The 21,271-nt window shown below is 35.3% G+C and overlaps 1 pseudogene; it reads left to right on the top strand.

Annotated features, from left to right (window-relative positions):
• The first annotated feature begins 20,362 nt into the window (after positions 1–20,362).
• On the top strand, positions 20,363–20,662 carry LOC144380385 (transcription factor BTF3 pseudogene; annotated as a pseudogene).
• Positions 20,663–21,271: the final 609 nt, after the last annotated feature.

The raw sequence follows: 21,271 nt of genomic DNA, 5'->3' as shown, positions 1-21,271 counted from the left end.
GCTTTCTCTCTCTCTTTCAAATAAATAAATAAAATCTTAAAAGAAGAATACTCACGTTCTGTATCTCAGAACATCCACTTATAGAAATTTAATTAAAAATAAACATATAAGTACACAAAAATGTGTGTATTAGAATAGTCATTGCAGTATTGATTATAACAGTGAAAAATTAGAAATACCCTAACTGTCCCAAATAAGAGTTTGGTTAGATATATTTGAAGACTTTAATAAAAGGAATACTATGCAATCATTAAAAGTGATTTAGTAGTAAAAAATATTTAATGACATGAATGATCTTTTTGACTTGTGAAGTGAAAAAAAAGTAAGATAAAGCAAAATGAAAAATGTGATCCCATTTGTGTAAAAAATAGAAAAAATAAACACCGAAAAGCAAAAATGAAAGAAACCATGAATATCTACAGATTAAAATGTTAATAGGTCATTTATTTTAAAGGATGTGATTATGAGTATTTATTAGCTTTTTCTTTTTGCTAATTTGTATTTTATAATGAAAAAAATAAACACATTTAAAAAAACATGTCAATAATGGTAACAAGAGTCTTAGTCTAAAATGTGAGTTTATTAGGGCATGTATTTTCTATTTTCTTCTTCTCCTACAGACATTATTTACCAATCCACATCCCAATTTTTAAAAAGTAAAGCAAAGGAAGATTTTTCAAAACTTTAGCTGAACTGAAATCAATTTGTTTTATTGAGAGTTTTCTTTATAGGTCTATTTTGTTTAGGTGATTATGTTTTCCTGAGAAAACTTAAAAACAAAGGTAACTATCAAAAATAATAAAGCTTTCCAAATGCTCTTACATTGTCATTTATCAAACAATCCTTGTGAAACAGCCAGTAAATCTTAAGTCAGACCACTGTGCATTATAAGATCCTTCTCTTCTTTACACCCCAACATTGGATCATTGACTTCTTTATTAGATTATTATTGCAATTAATATTACTATAAGATCCCTAGTACATATAATCATTTTCTATCTACTTCCCAGACCTTTTCTTCCAGCATAAAGAAGGCTATCCTGAATGTAAAGCATGGGACAACAATGCATCAATACTCTAGAAAGCTAACTTATATTTTGTATGATTTTATTTTTAAGACATTATTAGATGACAGGAAGAAATTTAAATGACTAAAAAAATAAGTCAGGCTACTGGAAAACAATTAGCTTACTTGAAAATAGTTACTAAGGAAAAAGAGTGGATTAGTCTCATATCCAACAAAATTCATATTTCAACAGAGATTTTACTGTAACAATTTTATGCATTAATTGAACCTTTTCCTAAATGCTGGAGCCATTCTTTTTGGAAAAATTGGAAACACATCTACATTAGAGATTAAGTGCCATACTTTCATTTTTCTCACCGGGAAGGTGTGTAATCAAGCAGTAAAAACATTCATGCAGAACAACAGCTCTAATACTTGAATCATAATTAATTTCACTGTTGTAACTTTTCCAAATACAATATTCATTTTTGAGACATTCCCCAAAAATAATTAAAATATTTAGATTAACACTTGACTAAATTGATGGTTCCATTCTAGGACCTAGTAGGTATGAGTTCAAATTCCTAACAACTTTCCAATACAATAAGAAGTAACTTAGTCCCTCATAGAAGAATGAATGACACTTTCTTGTGTTTAAAACAAAGAACCTGAACATCATCTTTTGTTTCAAATTTCTCAACCACCAAGTGGAAGGGTGTAAAGGCCTGTAATGGACAACCCAGGAAATATTCTCAAACAATAATGGGAAAGCAGAGGGTGATCATGACCAAGTTCTTAAGAATACTTCCTCGGGGCACCTGGGTGGCTCAGTGGGTTAAGCATCTGCCTTTGGCTCAGGTCATGATCCCAGGGTCCTGGGATTGAGCCCCACATTGGGTTCTCTGCTGAGTGGGGGGCCTACTTCTGCCTCTCCCTCTGTCTGCTGCTCCCCCTGCTTGTGCTCTCTTTCTCTCTCTCTGCCAAATAAATAAATAAAATTAAAAAAATAAGAATAATTCCTCATATAAAATGTATGTGAGGATACTTCATATGTAGGGTCTTTGTTAAAATTACATGAGATAATATATCCCTGTTTAGTCACAGGCTTAAATTTGGAATATTTTCAGCATGGAGACAGATAGAGACAACAAGTTTAGTCAATATTTATATCTATTTTGTAATTCTGACAGCTTAGAAGCAAGTTGCTCTATGAATCCTGTCAACCAGAAATCTGGCCACTGCTTTGATCTCCAATTCTTTTAACTCTCTACTGGATCACCTTCGACAAGGGAGTGGTATAATAACCTTTCTGTTTCATGGCTTCCTGTGCATAGAGCAAGCTTTCTGTTTCTGAACCTACTGCAAACACAAGAGATTTTATGATCATTAATCCAGGTCTACATAGTGACCACATTTAGATATTGTTTACAATAGAAAAAGAGACTATTTCTGGGGCTGAGCATATCAATGAGTCAAATTATGAATTATGATTATTTTTTCTGTCCTCCATGTTATAATTTTGTTGCTGCTTCTCAGGTTGTTTCCATCAAAGTGCTCTTGTAAAAAGTAGGAAAAGATCATACATACAGCAAGGAAAGGGTAAGAATGGGTGGGGTTAGTTAGGAGCTATTGTGGGATGAGGATTTCTTTTAAGTCATATGTTTTATCTAAGCAATCATATAAACTTTTCATTTCACTGCACAACATATCCAAATTCATTATAATATAAAAAATGTTTCATCACTGAGTAAAATCAAAATCTTCCAAAAGGTATTTTGGCTTTAGATGAAATATCTGAAGCTACAAGTACCTCTCTTCCTGTACACCACTGTATACATCAGTTTGAAAGGCAGTGTTAAAAAATACAATTTATCTGAGGGGCGCCTGGGTGGTTCAGTCAGTTGAGCATCTGCCTTCGGCTCAGGTCGTGATCCCGGGGTCCTGGGATCGAGCCCCACATTGGGCTCTCTGCTCAGCGGGGATCCTGCTTCTCTCTCTCCCTCTGCCACTCCCCCTGCTTGTGCTCTCCCTCTCTGTCAAATAAATAAATAAAATCTTTAAAAAGATTTAAAAAAATACAATTTATCTGAGTAATTTTTAAAGATCTTATTGGTTTTACTCAATGATTCATGAATGAGGTAGCATCCATCTAACAGATAGAAGGGAGCTCCAAAGAACTGTACAAAATGAAGACTTTTATAAGCAGAAGGGGATGACACAGGAAGTTACTAGCAAAACGTGTGTTGTTTCAGGCAAAGTCAACTACATTTGGGGGAGAATAGAGGTCTATCAGGTGGATTACTTCACTAGTGCTGACCAGGAAATTCCAGATAAACTGGTTAAGATTACATTTTTGGAAGAGGCTGAAACTGCAATTAAGTTGAGTATTGAGTCTTGATTTGGTGAGGTGGGCTCCATTTGGGGTCTTTTGTCTCTTTTTTTTAAACACAGACATTTAGTGTTCCTAAGAAGTTTACTAAATTACATTGGTAAGGATTACATAAAATTTGATGTGTTATCAAAAATGGTTACTCATTAGGAATAGGTCCATTGTTACCTAAATTTTAAGGAATTACTTCTTCATACATGTTCTAAAACAATTTTGGCAAAAATTCTGACTGTAAAGTAGTACCACATGTTTATTAGTGATTAAAATGAGGTGTTGGAGGATAACTCTGAATGTTGTATAGCAAGAAAATCTTAAGGAAAAAAGAACCTTTCCATTTTAGTGTGCCTAGGAAAATGTAAGTATAGCAAATGTGTTTAATTCTCTTTTTATCTTCAAATAGTTTCCATAAGTAGTCAAGATTATAAACCTTTATATCTTGATTCTTTTTTTTTAAAGATTTTATTTATTTATTTGTCAGAGAGAGGGGGGAAGAGACAGAGAGAGAGTACAAGCAGGGGGAGTGGCAGGCAGAGGGAGAAGCAGGCTCCCTGCTAAGCAGGGAGCTCAACGTAAGACTCGATCCCAGGACCCTGGGATCATGACCTGAGCCAAAGGCAACCAATTAACTGACTGAGCCACCCAGGTGCCCCTCCTATATCTTGATTCTTTATATCTCCTGAATCATACAACTCTTTGAAGATATCAATTAAATTTTCATAATATCTCTTGTGCTCTAAGAAATAGTGTCACCACATTTATTTTTGTGGCCACTGATTAAGGTGCTCTTAGAATTATGTGGTAGTTTATGAATCAGTAATGAATAGTCAGTAGGAACAGATGATGTTAGCTGGGATACAAGATTATGTTTAAAGGGATCTTCGTTTGAAAACACCAACTTTCCCACTGGGATAGAGTCTATACTTGAAAAGTCTTTCAAGTGGATTATTTTATAGTGTTCGATGCAAGGATTTAAAGCTGTTCTGATTAATACTCAACCCTTTTCAACCATCAGCTTCCCCCCCACACCCAAGTAGGTTACCTATACTTACAGAGAATAGCATTCTCAAGGGTCCAGGGCTGAAAGAGGCACTAGTTCAGTTTTAAATATAATTGTCACTTTAGAAATACAGATTTTTAACAACAGTGAAGTCACAGTAGCTGTAGCTTAACAGCTTCTAGTGGCCTTGGTTTAAACTGGCTCTTTAAAAATTACAATGCTATAAGAATTTACTGAAAGAACCTGCAGAAGGATTGACAATTTCTAAGTTTGTGAAGCAGTTTCATTTGACCCACTAAATTATGTGTCATCACACAGCGATCTGATTTATCAGGATTCATCAAATAGTATAAAAAAGAGAGTTTGGAGTTTTGTAGTCAAAGGTAAATATATTTGAATCATCTATTTTAGAAATAAAACAAAAATAAAAGAGCTGAACTTTGCTCAGGGATTGATTGCAATATCTTTCTATCCAAACTTTATCCTATATTGCCTTGCTTTTAAAGATTTTATGTAGATGCTATTTCTCATAGTAGATAACAAGTTCCTTAAAAGTGTTTGCCATCTTATCATTTTACATATCTCAGAGAAATTACCTCTTGCACGTGGTAACAAAGAGCTTCAGTAAATCATTTTTGAATGATGCAACATTTTTTCCTCATGGAGCTTCCAAATATGTGCACATATTCAAAGGCATTTTGGGAACATATGCTAATGACATAATTTTCTTATACACATACAAGTCATCTGCAACTGTTCAGACTGAATGAACTGAGTTTCAAAAATTACTGAGTAGTTATGGGACGCCTGGGTGGCTCAGTTGGTTAAGCGACTGCCTTCGGCTCAGGTCATGATCCTGGAGTCCCTGGATCGAGTCCCGCATCGGGCTCCCTGCTCGGCAGGGAGTCTGCTTCTCCCTCTGACCCTCCCCCCTCTCATGCTCTCTCTCTCATTCTCTCTCTCTCAAATAAATAAATAAAATCTTTAAAAAAAAAAAATTACTGAGTAGTTAGAGGGTAATCAAGTTACACTGTATCTCAACAAAACAATTACAATTTCATTTGCTTATAGTTGGAGACTTGATTTTAAAAAAAGGCATTTTTAGAAGTTAATGATACTACGTTTTACTCTACTTTAAAACGTGAGCTTAACAATGTATCTGGGTGTAAAACTAAAACCAGATTCAGTCTTTCAAAAACCTAAAGCAGGTCTAATTGAGGAAGTAGCATCAAAATGGATTTTTCCCAACTTGTTAGACCGTGCTTATCACACAAAGCACCAGAGGAAGCCTGCAATGCATTGATTCTGTCCCACTTTAACTATGGGAAAACAGTCTGAGTCAATGTTCAAACAAAATGTTTTAAGATAAACTGTAACACTTTAGGAAACATTTAATTAGGTGAGTTATACTAAATAACAACAACAACAACAAAATACTTTCACTGCAACTTAGCTGAAATGAATGGATTCCCTTTTAGGATGGAAAAAAAAAAAAAAAAAGATTCCAAGATTCCTAGCCTCAGTTGAGAAAATTAATTAGGAAATTAATGTGCTAACCGTCTTCTTATCAACAATGGCTTGCATATCATATTTATCTCAATGTTTTAGTTATAGCTGAGTTTAAAAATAGAGATTGGAGCTACCTAAAAACGACTGTGCTGTATATACAATTTAGCTCATTAGACTGACACTAGGATTTTCTTTAAGACAGAATTCTCTCTAAGCTGGCAATTTAGATGCCAAGTTTTAGCCAGAAACAATTTAGACAGTTGTGAAATAGCTCAGAGGGGGAAAAAAAAAGAAACACTGATAATGAAAATGTTGACAGTTTAACCACAGAAAGCTGCCCAATGCCACCCACTAAAATGTAGACCTCCAAGTATGGAAAGATTAATTTCATAATATAAATGATTGTAATGAGAGATTCACTTAATACTCAGAAAAACTACTGCCTGCACTATGAATGTTGTTAGCAAATTGTTAGTTTATTAAAGAAACCATTTCAAGATTAAAATATTTGAAAAGCCCTTGATCTAGTTTTTGGTGTGTTCTCTGGAATAACTTCCAGATTTTATTTTATAAATAATGTCTGATTTTCTGTATGATAGAGTTGACTGGTTGCAATGGGCCTGTTCAGTGTTTCTGTTGGATTGTAATTTGTTCTCCAATGAGATATGCTTAAGCATTAACTTCTATGGTAAAAGAGCATTACTGAAAATAGTTTTCAAAGCTAGTGTAATGCTTTCTACTCACATTATAGGTAGCGTCAATGATGAGAGCAATATTTAATTTCCAGGTTATAGTTATCTTGAAATCAAAGGGGTAGAATGAGATCAAATGTGTTCTGGGATATTAATGTGGTTAGTGCTGTCAACAGTCTTGTCAAATGAGAGAGAGAATCCACTCTGCTTTCTTCCAAGATAGAATATTGTTTTTGCTATTGTCAGATTTCATGTGTCAGTTCTTCCTACTTAGATTGCGTTCAAGCCATCCTAAATTCTTAGTATCAAAGTATAATATTTTATCCATTTATATAAAATTGTACATAGCAAGTGCAATATAAATTATAAGTGCCAAATAATGTAGTAGGAAGAGTACAGGCTTTCAAGCTATATACATCTGCATTGAAATTCCAGCTTATACTCTAATTATGTGCTTATGGAAAAATCATTTAGCCTCTCCGAGCCTAGTTTCTTCATCTGCAAAATGGGGCTAATAATACGTATGTAAGCTTATTGTGAGATTACAGAAAACATGTATAAAAAATGCCTAACATTGCCAGAACTATCTTAGAGCCCATAACATGTCTTTCTCTGCTCCATTTGTGTGCCTTTCCCTCAGGTTCTTTCTCCCATCTGTTTATCCAGGATCCCCAGCTTCAACAAAACTCTAGTCTCAACACAACGCCGGCTTCCTCTCCTGTCCCTCAAAGTTTTTGGAAGGGAAGTTGGATAAGCACAGTACCTGGAATATTATAGTTGTCTGATAAATAGTTCAGATTATTATTATATGTTCATTATATACGCTTTTGTATGTGTGTAAAGAACTATCAGTGTATACACATAATATGCATAGTGTATTGTTGAAGCAAGTATCTTTTCTTTTTGCCAGCCCAACATCATTAGTCACATACTTTTTTTTTTTTTAACATTACTCTCATTCTCTATGAGGAAACAATCACCCACCAGTTCTATTAATCCATGGGGTCTGAGTGGAGTTTTTGGTCTCAGAAGAAGGAGCATGATCCAGGCTTGATCAGCATCACAGATATTTTTTCACTCACATGAACATGACCAAGGCAATTAAGAGTGAACTCCAGGATTTTTGCTGGGTCACTTATTTATGTTAGGGTTGTTTGCTTGTAGAAAGAATCCTAGGGTTGTTGCCATGAACTAGGAAGAATCTGCCTGCATGAAGAAACGTTGTCACAGAGAAAAGCACCTAAAGCAAGTACATAATAAAAGCTGAGTTAGATGTAGGGAGATCAAGTCTTGATGAAAATGTTTAAGATTCTGGATTTATACCTGCTTGTAGCTAGATATTCTTTCATATTTTAGTTGTGTAAATCAAAATACTTTATTTTTTAAAAGATTTTATTTATTTATTTGAGAGAGAGAGAGAGCATGAGAGAGAGAGAGCACAAGCTCCTCAAGGGGGAGGAGTAGAGGGAGAAGCAGACTCCCCGGTGATCAGGACCCTGGAATCATGATCTGAGCTGAAGACAGAGGCTTAACTGACTGAGCCACCCAAGTGCCCTCAAAATACTTTAAAATGTATTAGTATCATCATCATTATCATCATCACCATCATCATCAATATCATCATCATCATTCATTATTCAAGCTAATTTCACATGGGTCTCTATCACTTGCAATCAAGAGTCTTATTACACTTGTTTTTTTTTTCCACAGAAATACCACCCTGCATATGGGCAGAAGCATAATTGCTAACTAGAATTCAGCAGAAGCATAATTGCTAGCTAGAATTCTTTTCAAATCCCCAACAAACACTGAATGGACACTTTCTAAAGTGTTATCAACAACAATAATAATATAACAGACATTGAATGGACATTTTCTGAAGTGTTATCAACAAAAACAATAATGGTGTAACAAACACATATTTAAAGCACACATACACACCACTAAAAATCAGCATGATTCACTATCATTTCTGAAAACCTCATTTTAAAAATTTCACTACTGAACATTTAAATGGAGAGAAAATAGCTCTATAATAGTTTTGACTGGATCATGTATTCATGGTCTGCTTTGAAATTGTGACACTAAGTATTTGAATTCATGACTTCTACCAACTATTCTGTCTGGCATATTTTTGTAATTTAAAATGAATTAAAAATAATTTTGTTTTGAGAATTATTCGACAGCCCCTGATGTTCTTGGAGACAACTTGAATTTTTACACAACCAAGATTAGGAATCATGGCCTTAGGTTCTCTTTACACAATGGAAATTCAACTGGCAAAAAAAAATCTGTAAATGTGTTTTGGGCTATAAAAAATTGTATCATTTCTTGGGATTTTTTTGCCACTGAATATACTGGATGTTTGAATGAATGGAATAACCTAACCTATGGTTTTAGAATCATATAGACATGCCTTAGTTAAATCCATCATAAAGAAGAGCATGTTTTTTTCTTATTCATTTACAAGGAACCAAGTTCATAGAAGCCAAGTTTAAAGGTTTTAATCATTCCCAGCTGGTTCCCCAGACTGGAAGATGCCACAGAGCATAGATTTACACTGTCCTGCTGAGATGAGGATTCTCTTCTAGTTCAAATATCTCATTGGTTTGCATGTGTGCAACTGCTACTTTCTGTTTTGTTTTGGTTTTATTTTTACAGAAACATTATTGGAATGTGTACTGGGAATGAGATTTGATGTTGTAAACACTAATTTGGTGGAATTAACTTCATATATTCAAAGTGAGATATTGTAATTCATATATTGAATCAAAAATTCTTAACAGCAGGGGTGCCTGGGTGGCTCAGTCAGTTAAGCATCCCACTCTTGATTTCAGCTTAGGTCATGACCTTGGGGTTGTGATATCAAGCCCTGTGTTGGACTCCATGCTTAGTGGGGAGTCTGCTTCTCTCCCTCTGATCCTCCCCCAACTCTCTGTCTTTCTCTCTCAAATAAATAAATAAATCTTTTAAGAAATTCTTAACAGCAAGTTGACAATAGGAGAAAAAAAATTGAATTTAGCTTCTATGATGAGAAAAGCATTGTGCTTACAATTTTTTTTTGCTGTTCACCACAATCTTGAGAGTATTTTCATACTGATTTTTTTTTATTCTGAAAAATTGCCCATAAAAGTTATATTTCAATATCTGGAAAAAGCACATACTTCTTCAATATCTGAAAGACAAAATAAAAATTTAATTCATAACTGATTTATGAAAAAATATCATACTTTTTGGAATACAGCTCTTTTACATCTTTGATTAGGTTTATTCCTGGCAATCTTATGGTTTTGGTGCAATTGTAAATGGGATTGATTCCTTGATTTCTCTTTCTGCTGCTTCATTATTGATGTATAAAAATGCAAAAAAATTCTGTATGTTGATTTTGTGCCCACACTTTACTGAATTTTTGTATGAGATCAAGCAAATTTTTGGTGGAATCTTTTATGCTTTTCTATGTAAGTATCATGTCATCTGCAAATAGTGAAAGTTTGATTTCTTCCTTGTCCATTTGGATGCCTTTTATTTCTTTTTGTTGTCTGATTGCTGAGTTTAGGTCTTCTAGTACTACATTAATGGACATTCTTGTCTTGTTCTGACCTTAGAAGAAAGCTCGCAGTTTTGCCCATTGAGGATGATATTAGTTGTGGGTCTTTTGTATATGGCCTTTATAATGTTGAGGTATGTTCCCTCTATCCCTACTTTGTTGAGGGTTTTTTATCAGGAATCATTGCTGTACTTTGTCAAATGCTTTTTTTTTTTTTTGCATCTACTGAGAGGATCATATGCTTCTTATCCTTTCTTTTATTAATGTGGTATATCACATTGACTGATTAGTGAACATTGAACCAACTCTTGCAGCCCAGGAATAAATCCAACTTGATTGTAGTGAATGATTCTTTCATTGGATTTTTGGATTCAATATATGCTAATCTTTTGTTGAGAATTTTTGCATCCATGTTCATCAGGGATATTGACCTATAATTCCCTTTTTTATGGGGCTTTGTCTTGTTTTGGAATCAAGATAATGCTGGCCTCAGAATGAGTTTGAAAGCTATCCATCCATTTCTATTTTTTGGAACAGTTTAAGAATAGGTATTAACTCTTCTTTAAATATTTGGTAGAATTCCCCTGGAAAGCCATCTGGCCTTGGGCTTTTGTTTGTTGGGAGATTTTCAATTACTGATTTAATTTCTTTGCTAGTTATGGGCCGATTCAAGTTTTTTATTTCTTCCTGTTTCAGTTTTTGTAGTTTATATGTTTCTACGAATTTATCCATTTCTTCCAGGTTGTCCAATTTGTTAACATATAATTTCTCATAATATTCTCTTATGATTGTATTTCTGTGGTGTTGGTTGTGATCTCTCCTTTCTTATTCATGATTTTATTTACTTGGGTTCTTTCACTTTTCTTTTTGATAACTCTGGCTAAGGGTTTATCAGTTTTATTAATTCTTGAAAAGAACCAGCTCCTGGTTTCATTGATATGTTGTACTGTTTTTTGTTTGTTTGTTTCTAATTCATTAATTTCTGTTCTATTCTTTATTATTTCCCTTCTTCATTTGTTTTTCTTTTTCTAGCTCCTTTAGGTATAAGGTTAGGTTCCATATTTGAGATATTTGAGATTTTTCTTGCTTCTTGAGGTGGGCCCATATTGCTATATACTTCCCTCTCATGACCACTTTTGCTGCATTGCAAAGGTTTTGGACAGTCATGTTTTCATTATCATTTCTCTCTCTCTCTCTCTCTCTCTCTCTCTCTCTCTCTCTATATATATATATATATGTATAATATATATATAATTTCTTCTTTAATTTCCTGGTTGACCCATTTATTCTTTAGTAGGATGTTCTTTAACCTCCATGTATTTTGGTCTTTCCAAGTGTGTGTGTGTATGTGTGTGTGTGTGTGTGTGTGTGTGTGGTTAATTTCAAGTTTCATAGCATTGTGGTCAGACAATATGCATGGTATGATCTCAGCCTTTTTGTACTTGTTGAAGCCTGATTTGTGACCTGGTAAGTTATCTATTCTGGAGAATGTTCCATGTACACATAAAAAGAATCTGTATTCTGCTGCTTTAGGATGAAATGTTCTTAATATATCTGTTAAGTCCATCTGGTCCAGTGTGTCACTCAAAGCCTTTGTTTCCTTGTTTATTTTCTGCTTAGATGACCTGTCCATTTATGTAAGTGGGGTATTAAAGCCACCTACTCTTATTGTATTATTATCAATGAGTTCCTTTCTATATGTTAATAATTGATTTATATACTTGGGTGCTCCCAAGTTGGGGGTATAAATATTTATATTTGTTAGATCTTCTTGTTGGCTAGACCCCTTTAGTATGATATACTGCCCTACTTTATCTCTTGTTACAGTCTTTGTTTTTTTTTTTTTTTTAAGATTTTATTTATTTATTTGAGAGAGAGAGAATGAGAGAGAGAGCATGAGAGGGGGGAGGGTCAGAGGGAGAAGCAGACACCCTGCCGAGCAGGGAGCCCGATGCGGGACTCGATCCAGGGACTCCAGGATCATGACCTGAGCCGAAGGCAGTCGCTTAACCAACTGAGCCACCCAGGCGCCCCAGTCTTTGTCTTAAGATCTAGTTTGTCTGATATAAGTATTGCTATTCTGGCTTTCCTTTGATGTCCATTTGCACGGTAAATATTTCTCCATCCCCTGAATTTCAATCTGCAGGTGTCCTTAAGTCTAAAATGAGTCTCTTGTTGGCAGGATATAGATGGGTCTTGTTCTTTTCATCCAAGACACCTTATGTCTTTTCATTGGAGCATTTACATTCAGAATAATTATTAATAGATATGAATTTAGTGCTATTTTGTTACTTGTTTATCATTGTTTCTGGAGATTTTCTTGAGTGGGTTTAGTGGTCATGCACTCCTTCATTTTTGTTTGTCTGGGAAACTCTGATTCACCTTCTATTCTGAATGACAGCCATGCTGGCTAGAGTATTCTTGGCTGGAGATTTTTTCCGTTCAACACATTGAATATATCATGACATTCTCTCTGGCCTGCCAAGTTTCTGTGGAGAGATCTGCTGCTAAACTTATTTGTCTTCCCTTGTAATTTAAGGACTTCTTTTGTCTTGCTGTTTTTAGGATTTATTCTTTATCTCTATATTTTGCAAATTTAGCTACAATATGTATTGGTGTTGGCCTGTTTTTGGTGATTTTGATGGGAGTTCTTTGTTCCTTGTGGATTTGGATGTCTGTTTCCTTCCCCAGATTAAGGTAGTATTCAGGTATAATTTCTTCCAATAAACCTTCTGCCCCTTTTTCCATCTCTTCTTCTGGGACTTCTATGATATGAATGTTACTGCACTGTATGGAGTCACTGAGTTCCCCAAGTCTACATTCCTGATCCAATATTTTTCTTTCCCTCCTTTCTTCAGCTTCATTATTTTCCATAATTTTATCTTCTATATCACTATTCATTCTCCTGTTCCATCCTTGTGGTCATTTTATCCCATCAGTTTTGTATCTCGGCTCTTGCATTTTTCATTTTGGCCTTACTAGTTTTTAGGTCTTTTATCTCAGTGGTAAGGGACTCCCTGGTGTCTATGCTTTTCTCAAGCCCAGCTAGTATCTTTATGATTGTTGCCTTAAATTCTGGATCTGGCATATCACCTATATCTGTTCAATTAGATCCCTGGTCAAGACCTATCCTTTTTCTTTCTTTTGGGATGAATTCTTCTGTCTTGGCATTTTTTATAGGTGTCTGTCTTCTTCTGTGTGTTATGAAAGCCTATTATGTTTCCTGTTCCTGAGTGTGATTGCTTTATAAAGAAGATATCATATATTGTCCAAAGCCTAGTGTTTCAGGAAGTGTCTCTGGTGTATGCTGTGCACACTCTGTTGCTCTATTTTGGCTGCTCTTTCCCTTTGGTCAGTTCTCCTCAGAGTTTTTCATCTCCTCTAGTGTGGAGTGTTTTGATCTTGGCCAGAGTGCAGCTAGTTTTAACTAGGTGTGCTCTGGTCTGCTTGTTAAAGGAAACCTGATGCTGTTTCCACTAGAACTGAAAGTTTGCAGGACTCTATGGTCAGTAGATGGGTGTGTGCTGGGGGGGGAGGTTGTGCTGGTCTTCTGGGGAGAGGCCTGCTGCACTAGTTTTGAGGCACACTTGCCCCAGAAAATCAGCACCTGCAGAACACAGTGGAGCAGGGTTTGGTGTAAGCAGTTTAAGCTGCCAGTGTTTTGCTGTGCTGTTTACTGATATTAGTTAATGCTGAAGAGTAGAGGAGAGAAATGGCTCCAGCCAGGTCCCTTGTCCTTAGAGGGGAATTCGTGCCCAACATTGTCTGGAAATCCCTCCCAAGAGAACAAACAATTTCTTCTCCTGTATCCCAGGCATCCCTCAGATCCCTGCCTTCACCCTGCGTCTGGGCTGTCTGCCTGCTCAGCAGCACTGTGCGACTCTCTTCCCTCCCAGGCAGTCCAGCTGAGCTTTAAAACTCCAAACTTAAAATAAAAAACAAAACAAAACAAACAAAACAAAAACAAAAAATCCACCCCCCCCCCAAAAAAAAAAACACACCAAAAACTCCAAACTTTAGGGACCTGGTATTGTGCAGACCCATGCTCCTCCTTTGGGGGTGGGTCTCACCATGCTGGGACTGATACAGGTTTGTCCCAGAAGGGCAGTTGCACCAAAGCACAGGGATGTGGAGTTTGGAGTAAAAAGCAGCAAAGAGCTGGCTTCCAGGTTAGCTGCCCTCAGTAGGTGTCTCTGTACCTATGCTGAAGAGGGGAAAGGGTAATGGCATGTGCCAGCTCTTTTGTCTCCAGAGAGGCAATGCCACCTGTCCCAGATGTGGTCCAAGAAGGCAGAACCATCCCTCCCAGTGTGCCTCAGGGGATTCTCAGATTGTGCCATCTGCTCCCAGGCTATCTGTCCTCCTTCTCCACAGTAACACTGTAGTGCCCTCAGGGCTCCACACTGGCCACACCATAAACCTCTAAAACTTCAGTCTTTGAGCCCCAGTGGTTGTAAAAACTCACTAAAATCAGCCCCTCTTGTTCTCCCAGTCAATGGCTTTGGAGAAGTGTTTCCTTGTGTGCTCCTCTCTCTCTCTCTTTTTCTCTCCTCTTTTTGTGACAAGGACTTCCTCCCCTCCACAGCACCAGCAATCCATTTCTCCCCCAAATCACATCTCTCTACCTCCTACCTTCCATGATATGGCCTCTTATCTCCCTCTAGTTGTGCAGTTTGTTATGTCAGTCCTCAGATAGATTTGGGTATTCAGAATGATTTGATATTTAACTAGCTGTGTTCAAGGGATGAAACAAGCCTAGGGTCCTCCTACTACTCCACCTTCTTAGCTCCTTCACCAACACTTCTATTTTAATGCTCTATTTTTTAAGTTTTTGAGGAAACTCTATACTGTTTTCCACAGTACCTGCAGCAGTTTACATTCCTATCTACTAGGAATGCACAAGGTTCCATTTTTTTCCACATCCTTGCCAATACCTGTTGTTTCTTGTGTTGTTAATTTTAGCCATTCTGACAGATGTGAAGTGGTATCTCATTGTAGTTTAGATTTGAATTTCCCTGATGATGAATGATGGTGAGTATCTTTTCATGTGTCTGTTGGTCATTTGGATGTCTTCTTTGGAAAAATGTCTATTCATGTCTTGTACTCATTTTGTAATTGGATTATTTGTTTTTTGAGTGTTGAGTTGTATGGATTCTTTATATATTTTGGATATTAACTCTTTATTGGATATGTCATTTGCAAATATCTTCTCCCATTCTGTAGGTTGCCTTTAAGTTTTGTTGATTGTTTATTTTGCTGTGTAGAAGCTTTTTATTTTAATGTAGTCCCAATAGTTTATTTTTGCTTTTATTTCCCTTGATTCAAAAACCATATCTAGAAAAATGTTCCTATGGCCAATGTCAGAGAAATTTTCTTCCTGTGTTCTCTTCTGAATTTTTTGTGGTTTCAGGTCTTACATTTAGGGTTTTCATCCACTTTGAGTTTATTTTTGTGTATGGTGTAAGAAAGTGGTCCAGTTTCATTCTTCTGAAAGTTGCTGTCCAGTTTTCCCAATACCATTTGTTGAAGGGACTGTCTTTTTCCCATTACATATTCTTTCCTACTTTGTTGAACATTGATTGACCATATAATTGTAGGTTTATTTCTTGTTTTTCTATTCTGTTCCATTGATCTATGTGTCTATTTTTGTGACACTACCATACTGTGTTGATTACTTCAGCTTTGTAACATAATTTGAAGTTTAGAATTGTAATTCCTCCAGTTTTGTTTTTCTTTTTCAAGGCTGCTTTGGCTATTTGAAGTCTTTTGTGGTTCCATACACATTTTAGAATTGTTTGTTCTAGCTCTGTGAAAATTGCTATTAACATTAAGATAGGGATTTCATTAAATGTTTGGGTTCTATAGAAATTTAACAATATTTGTTCTTCCAACTCATGAGCATTAAATGCCCACTTTTTTGCATTGTCTTGAGTATCTTTCATTAATGTTTTATAGTTTTCAGATTTTTTTCTCCTACTTGGTTAAGTATATTCCTAGATATTTTATTATATTTGGTGCAAGTATAAATGAAATTGTTTTCTTAATTTCACTTTCTGTTGGTTCATTATTAGTGTATAGCAATGCAACAGATTTCTATACATTGATTTTGTATTCTGCAACTTTACTGAATGCAGTTATAAATTCTAGTAGTTTTTTGGTGAAGTCTTTAAAGTTTTCCATAGATAGTACCAAGTCATCTGCAAATAGTGAAAATTTTACTTCTTCCTTACTAATTTGGATGGATTTTATTTCTTTTTGTTGTTGAATACCTGTGGCTAGGACTTCTAGTACTATGTTGAATAAAAGTGGTGAGAGTGGACATCTTTTTCTTATTCCTGACCTTATGGTAAAAGCACTTAGTTTTCCCCCATTGAGTATGATGTTCGTTGTGGGTTTTTCATAGATGGCCTTCATTATGTTGAGGTATGTTCCCTCTAGACCTACTTTGTTGAGGGTTTTTATCATGAATGGATATTGTACTTCATCAAATGCTTTTTCTTTGTTTATTGAAATGGTCATATGATTTTTATCCTTTCTCTTATTGATAGGATGTATCACCTTGATTGATTTTCAGATATTGAACCACACTTGCAATCTGGGAATAAATCACATTTGATCATGGTAAATTTTTTTTTTTTTTTAGATTTTATTTATTTATTTAACAGAGAGAGACACAGCGAGAGAGGGAATACAAGTGGGAGAGGGAGAATCAGGCGTCCTGCTGAGCAGGGAGCCCGATGCGGGGCTCGATTCCAGGACTCTGGGACCATGACCTGAGCAGACGCTTAACGACTGAGCCACCCTGGCACCCGTTTTGTGTGTGTGTGTGTGTGTGTGTGTGTGTGTGTGTTTAATGTATTGTTGGATTTGGTTTGGCAGTATTTTGTTGAGGATTTTTGCATCTATGTTCATCAGAGATATTGCCTGTAGTTATCTCACTCTATCTATCTCTATCTCTATCTTTTTTTTGTGTGTGTGTGTATGTGTTTTTATATGGTTTTGGTATCCGGGTAATACTGGTCTCATAGAATGAATTTGGAAATTTCCTTCCTCTACTGTTTTTTGGAATAGTTTAAGAGGAATAAGTATTAACTTTTCTTTAAATGTTTGATAGAATTTGCTTGTGATTCTGTCTCGTCCTAGGTTTTTGTTTGTTGGGAACTTTTTGATTACTGAGTGAATTTCATTGCTGGTAATTGGTCTGTTCAAATTTTGTATTTCTTTCCTGCTTTGGTTTTGGTAGTTTATATGTTTCTAGGAATTTATCCATTTCTTCTAGGTTGTCCAATTTGTTGGCATATAATTTTAATAACACTCTCTTACAATTATTTGTATTTCTTTTGTGCTGGTTGTTGTCTCTCCTCTTTCATTCAAGATTTTGTTTATTTTGGTCCTCTCTCTATCTCTCTCTTTTTGATGAGTCTGGGTAAAGTTTTATCCATTTTGTTCATCTTTTCAAAGGACCAGCTCCTGGTTTCATTGATCTGTTCTACTATTACTATTTTTTTTTCTTTTAGTTTCTGTATTATTTATTTATGTTTTAATCTTTATCATTCCCTTCTTCCTGCTGGTTTGGAGTTTTGTTTGTTGTTCTTTTTCTAGCTCCTTTAGGTGTAAGGTTAAGTTGTTTATTTGAGATTTTTCTTGCTTCTTGAGTTAGACCTGTATTGCTGTAAACTTCCCTCTTAGAACCACTTTTCCTGCATCCCAAAAGTTTTGGACCATTGTGTTATTAATTTCCATTTGTTTCCATGCAATTTTTAAATTTCTTCTTTGATTCCTTGGTTGACTTATTTGTTGTTTAACAAGCATGTTATTTGTGGTCTTTCCAGATTTTTTCTTGTGTTGTGTCCAGAAAATATGCATGGTATGACTGATCATTTTCAATTTGCTGAGACTTGTTTTGTGGCCTAACATGTGATCTGTTCTGGAGAATGTTCCATGTGTACTTGAAATGAATGTGTATTCTGCCATTTTAAGATGGGATATTCTGAATATAACTGTCAAATCCATGTAGTCCAGTTTATCATTCAAATTCACATTTTCCTTGTTGATTTTTTGTTTGGATGATCTGTACATTGATGTAAGTGTGGTGTTAGAGTCCCCTGGTATTATTGTATTACTATTGATTATTGTATTACTTGAAGTTTTTTATTAACAGTTTTATGTATTTGGGTGCTCCCTTTTTGAGTGCATAATTATTTACAATTGTTAGATATTCTTGTTGGATAGTCCCTTATATTATGATATAGCGACCTTCTTCATCCTACTTTGGAGAATATATTTACAAATAACATATCTGATAAAGGGTTAGTATCCAAAATCTATAAAGAACTTATCAAACTCAACACCTCAAAAACAAATAATCCAGTTAATAAATGGACAGATGTGAATAGCCATTTTTCCAAAGAAGACATACAGATGACTATGTGTTCACAGACACATGAAAAGATGCTCAACATCACTCATTATCAGGTAAATACAAATCAAAACCATGATGAGATAGAACTGCACACCTGTCAGAATGACTAAATTAACAACACAGGAAACAACAGATATTGGTGAGGATTGGAGAAAAGGGAATCCTCTTACACTCTTTGTGGGAATGCAAACTGGTGCAGCCACTCTGGAAAACAGTATGGAGTTTCCTCAGAAAGTTACGAGTAGAACTACCCTACCATCCAACAATTTCACTACCAGGTATTTACCCAAAAGATGTAAAAATGCTAATTCAAAGGGACACATGTACCTTGATGTTTACAGCAGCACTATCAACAATAGCTAAATGATGTAAAGAGCCCAAATGTGTGTGTGTGTGTGTGTGTGTATCTGCCATAAAAAAAGAATGAAATATTGCCATTTGCAAGGACATGAATGGATATAGAGTGTATTATGCTAAGCAAAGTAAGTCAGCCAGAGAAAGACAAATACCGTTTTCACTTATATGTGGAATTTAAGAAACAAAACAGATGAGTATAGTGGAAAGGAAAAAAAAAAAAAAAAGAGGGGGAAGCAAACCATAAGAGACTCTCAACTATAGGGAATAATCTGAGGGTTGATGGAAGAGAGATGGGCAGAGGATGGGCTAAGTAGGTGATGGGTATTACAGAAGGCACTTGTGTTGAGCATTGGGTGTTATATGTAAGTGATGAATCACTAAATTCTACTCCTGAAACCAATATTACACTATATGTTAACTAACTAGAATTTAAAGAAAAATCTGAAAAAAATGCAATGAGTCTCTTGTAAGCTAACATAGAGATGGGTCTTGGTTTTTGTTTTTTTTTTTTCCTACTCTGTCTCCCTATGTTTTATGATTAGATCACTTAGCCTATTTACTTTCCAAGTAATTATTGTTAAATAAGTATTTATTGCCATTTTATTTGTTTTGTGGTTGGTTTTGTAGTATTTCTCTGATCATTTCTTCTCTTGCTCTCTTTCATGGTTTGTTGGCTTTCTTTAGTGATATACCTGTATGCTTTTTTCTTTATTCTTTCCCTATCAATTCCCGATTTTTTAAAAGATTTTTTATTTATTCATTTGAGAGAGAGAGAGTGAGAGCAAGAGCAGGGGGGAGGGTCAGAGGGAGAAAGAGAGAAGCAGACTCCATGTTGAGCAGGGAGCCCAACACGGGGCTCAATCCCAGGACCCTGGAATCATGACCTGAGCCCAAGGCAGACACTTAACTGACTGAGCCACCCAGGTGTTCCTCTATTACTGTTTTTTGTTTGTTTGTTTTTAATTTGTGGTTACCATTAGGTTTGTGTGTAACATCTTCTGCATATAGCAGTCTATTTTAAGTTGGTTTTCACTTAAGTTGAAATCACTCTTTACTTCTCTCCCCCCAACCAGTTCTAGGTATATGATATCATATTTTGCATCCTTTTATTTTGTAAATCTCTTGACTGATATTAACAAATGCATTTATTTTTACAACTTTTTTTGTTTTTTTACTTTTCATACTCTTACTTATGGTCCTTCTCTTCCACTCAAAGAGTCTTCTTTTACATTTTTGTAAGGCCGGTTTAGTGGTTATAAAACAAAAGCAGAGGTACATATTGGTGGGAAAGGAACTGCTCACCGAAGAAGGTGGTTTATAGAACAGCTACAGCAAATGATAAAACAACAACAACAACAACAAACAAAACAAAACAAAACAAAACTTCAGTTCTCCTTAAAGAAGTTAGGGGGAAACATCATCTCTGATATTGAAGAAGTAAATATGTTCACAAACCAAGGAACAGTGATCCACTTTAACAACCCTAAAGTTCAGGCATTCCTGGCAGTGAACACTTTTACCATTACAGGCCATACCAAGACAAATCACCTGACAGAAATGTTACCCAATATCTTAAACAAACTTGGTGCAGACAGTCTGACTAATTTAAGAAGACTAGCTGAAGCTCTGCCCAAACAATATGTGGATGGAAAAGCACTACTAGTTATCAGAGAAGATGACAATGATGAAGTTCCAAATCTTATGGAGAATTTTGATGAAGCTTCCAAGAATAAAGCAAACTGAATCATGTCAACTTCTGAAGAAGATAATACTTGAAGAAGTTACTGGGAGCTGCTATTTTAGATTATGACTGCTTTTTAAACTTTTGTTCATGGATCTAATAGAATCTACATTTCTAATATTTTTAAGCCAAGCTCCTTGGATACTACAGCTGTTTTCAGTTTTTGCTTATACACAATTCATTTTTGCAGCTAATTAAACTGAAGAAATCTGGGAATAAAATTTGAAACAAGGTTAATAAATTTCTTTGCTTAATATACAGTTTTATTTTTTATTTCATTGAAACTATTGTCACACAGAAAGGAAGTTGTTTATAGAAAGCTAATCATGGCATGTAATATGACTGGTAATCTTTGATGACAGTTGATTAAATATTTTAAATGACAGTATAATTTAAAAAAAGAAAAAAAATAAAAAAAAACACGGAGACCTGATGGGGAGAAAGACTAATGCCTCAGATATGCTGGGCTTGAAGTTGTTTGTGTTATGGCTTTGGGTGGTCTGAACTTAAGGTGAGGGTAGGTGCATTTGGCTATATGTGGGGCAGTGGATCATATAAAATGAAAATTTTATAATCAAAGTAACAATAGAGTGTACGTGTGCATGTACATA

The sequence above is a fragment of the Halichoerus grypus genome, chromosome X, assembly GCF_964656455.1.
Source record: "Halichoerus grypus chromosome X, mHalGry1.hap1.1, whole genome shotgun sequence".
NCBI classification, from domain to species: domain Eukaryota; kingdom Metazoa; phylum Chordata; class Mammalia; order Carnivora; family Phocidae; genus Halichoerus; species Halichoerus grypus.
Note: the sequence above shows the minus strand (reverse complement) of the source record. Positions and strands in the feature narration are given on the sequence as shown.